The 3,775-nt window shown below is 37.6% G+C and overlaps 1 non-coding gene across 1 annotated transcript; it reads left to right on the forward strand.

Annotated features, from left to right (window-relative positions):
* The first annotated feature begins 1,245 nt into the window (after positions 1-1,245).
* On the forward strand, positions 1,246-1,438 carry LOC112476725. Its single transcript, XR_003045184.1, has one exon. It is a non-coding gene; the product is annotated as a U2 spliceosomal RNA (small nuclear RNA).
* Positions 1,439-3,775: the final 2,337 nt, after the last annotated feature.

The following is a 3,775-nucleotide window of genomic DNA, read 5'->3' on the forward strand; positions in this document are numbered from 1 at the left end:
ACTGAGATTCGAAATCATGCCCTTTCCCCAGTTCTCTATAAGACTTTCCATCCAATCATTTCAGCTCTCTTAAGCGCAGTCCTAAATTACTGACTAAATAGTTGGATATGTTCAGAAGATAATGAATTTGCTCACATTTAGTGCCCAAGTTACATAAGATCAATTCCAGGCTGTCAATTATTGTTTGCATAATCTTAAGTAAGTTACTTTGCCTTACTAACCCCCATCTCTAAAATACTTGACATGGAAAATTATAGAAATGATTAAATGACATAATAGTTATAAAATGTCAGGTACATAGTAGAGGCTCAACACATATTAGGGTCTCTTACCTTTACCCACAATTTTTTACACATTGGTAATTGAAAGTTTTGTCATTTATAATCTGGTCACATCTAATTATCTTTTTCCTTGCCATCTCCCATAGAGCAATTGGAAATCAATAGCCTATTTTCAGGAGTGACATCACCAAGATGGGAAACTAAGAAACCCAGCTTCCATCCCTCCACAAAGATTACCATTTGACAGCTATGCATGAACAAAACCAGCTTTAAGAGAGCTCAGGAGTCCATTCAAGAAGTCACAACAACACAATGGAACAATAATAATAATAATAACCCTGAGAATAACTGTACAGTAAGGGAAGGAAAAACGGCTTCATTTTATCAGCATCCCTCAGGCTGGCATTGCTCAGTGCCAGGAGGGAGCTTCCCAGCTACAAGGAGTTCCCCTCACCAGGAAAGAGAGGGAAGGGTAAGTTCCCCAGCCTTCTGAGGACAGCAGAAAGGACCCACTTTGGTTTCACCTTGCTCAGAGACTGGCAAAACTGAGATGTAGGAAAATGGCTAGGAACAAGGAAGAAAGGCAGGCCAGCCTGTATCAGCCGCACAGTGGGGGGAATCCAAGCTCCTAATAACTTACCGAGAAAAAAAGAGAGAAGACTAGAATAAAATAAGAAATAAAAGAGGAGACATAACTGATAGCAGAGATATGCAAAGGTTCATAAGAGACAGCTATGAACAATTATACACCAACAAAATTGACAACCTAAAAGGTACGGATGGGTAAATTCCTAGAAACATAAAATCGATCAAGACTGAATCATGAAGACATAGAATCTCCAATGAGACCAATAACAAGTAAAAAGATTGAATTGGTAATTAAAAACCACCCAACAACAACAACAAAAAGCTCAAGGCCATATGCTTCACTGGTGAATTCTACCAAACATTTAAAGAATTATTGATCAATTCTCTGCCTTTTGGCTAAGATCAAGTATAGTACTTGTACTTATCAGTTTAAAGAATTATTGCCAATCCTTCTCAAGCTCTTCCAAAACATTAAAAAGGAGGAGGGAACACTCCCAAACTACTTATGAGGCTAGAATTATCCTGATACCAAAGCCAGATAAGGATAGTACTAAAACATGAAAACCACAGGTCAATATCTCTGATGAATACAGATACAAAAATCTTCGATCAAGTGGGATTTTCCCTAAGCAGTCTTTAAAAAGAACAAAGCTGAAGGCATCATGAGGTGAAGGGTTAAAGAAGTACAAATTAGTAGTTGATAGATGGTCACAGGGACTGGGGAGCACAGCATAGGGAATGCAGTCAGCATTAATGTAGTGGCTAGGTGGAGAGCCAGAGGAGAGAAAGAACAACTAGGGGGATCGTTTTAAAAATTATATAAATGTCTAACCAATGTGCTGTATACTTGAAACTGATAATAAAATTAAATTTTTAAAAAAGACAAAAAATAACAGGTGTTGGCAAGGATGTGGAGAACAGAAAACTCTTCTAAATTGTTGATGAGACTGTAAATTTGCAGAACCACTATGGAAAACAGGATGGAGGTTCCTCAAAACATTAAAAATAGAACTACCACATGATCCAGCAATCCTACTCCTGGGCATATTTCAAAAGGAAATGAAGTCACTATCTCAATGAAATATTTGCACTCCCATGTCCATTGCAGCATTATTTATAATAGCCAAGACATGGAAACAACCTATGTGTCCATCGAAGGATGAATGGATAAAGAAAATGTCGTAAATTTATAATGGAAAATTAGGAAAAAGAAGGAAATCCTGTCATTTGTGATAACGTGGATAGATCGTGAGGGCATTATGCTAAGTGAAATAGTTCAAACAGAGAAAGATAAATCTATATGATCTCTGCTATATGTGAAATCTAAAAAAGTTGAACTCAGTGAAACAGAGTAGAGAAGTAGAGAAAATGAGGTGATGTCGGTCAGAGGGTAGAAACTTTTAGTTACAAGAGCAGTGAATCAGTTCTGGGGCTGATTCCTTATAAGAGAAGTCAATCAGTTCTAATGTATGGCATGGTGACTATAGTTAACAACAATGCATTATAGACTTGAAAGTTGCTATGAGAGTACATCTTAAATGTTCTCACCATAAAAACAAAAAAAATGGTAATTAGGTGAGGAATGTGTTAATTAATCTTATTGTTGTAAACATTTCAAATATATATACATGTATCAAATCATCACATCGTACACCTTAAACTTACACAATGTTGTATGTCAGTTATATCTCAATAAAGCTGGAAGAAAAAATAACATTATATTTTTTCTTCGAGGAGAGAGTGATATCCCTAGGATTTGAAAGTACATGCAAAAAGCTCTAAATCCAAAGTGAATGAATGATTCAGAGTCGCTGAAACAGGACAAGCTACATAATTTTCAGGACATAATACAAACTGACAATATGAAGCCCTTTGTTTAAATGTCATGAAGAATCACAAGATATCAAAGCAGAGTGTTAAACCAAGCACAGGGCCCTAGTTAACACCAGGCTCTGTGAAGCCGGCCCTTCACAGAGGTCTGAACTCTGTGACCGGATCCTTCCTCCTGTCTCTAATCTTCCCTGTACTGGCAAAAGTTACACATACAAATGAAATAAACTTGTCCAGCTTCAACTTAATTGAAGTTGATATGGCAAAACCTTAAAGAGTGAGATAATGACCCTCCCCTACCCTCTTCTACAGATAGACAGTGTTTTACATGGTTACCTGCTAAGCCCTATTCAGCTGACATGCAGTGTCAAGAGGCAAATTCTTTGCAGACCTTGCTATTGTTTAGATGTCTCTATCAATTTCAGGCAGCTTATAACTAGAGCAACTTGAGGTCTCTGCTGTTCCAAAGAAAAAAAAAAAGAAGGAAGAAGAAAGAAGAAGGAAGGAAGGAAGGAAGGAAGGAAGGAAGGAAGGAAGGAAGGAAGGAGAGAAAGGGAGAGGAGGAGGAGAAGGAGAAAAAAAGACAGGGAGAGAAAGACAGAAAAGGAAAAAGGATAAGGGTGAGGAGGCAGACAGCTGTGGGCCTTGCCAAAACACGAGCTGACGTTCCTAAAAGATTCATGTCCTAACTACACAAGAGGTATCCTAACATTCATCACCTGGGTGTCAAAACATGAGAAACACCTAGATCTTTCCAATTTGGCCACCACCATAGAATATGGGACATCAATTAATGATGAGTCATAGTTCCGTTATCTCTAGATAAAGGCATGAAAGTGTGACAAACACTGAGACCCCATGCTTTCATTTTGTACTTATATCTGAGCAGTTTTATTAAAAGTGTGATCTAGAATATTTCGTACTCTGAAATCATGCAATAGGAAAAAAAATAAAGAAGTCACCAGATGTTGTATGTCAACGCTAGACCAGATCTTTGAAGTCCTCTGGCGTGAAGTTAATCTTTTGAGTGTCATAAACCAAACACACATTATTTTGCAGAGTTCTCAAGAGTATGA

This window comes from Pteropus alecto, unplaced genomic scaffold (assembly GCF_000325575.1).
Source record: "Pteropus alecto unplaced genomic scaffold, ASM32557v1 scaffold71, whole genome shotgun sequence".
In the NCBI taxonomy this organism is placed as follows: Eukaryota; Metazoa; Chordata; class Mammalia; order Chiroptera; family Pteropodidae; genus Pteropus; species Pteropus alecto.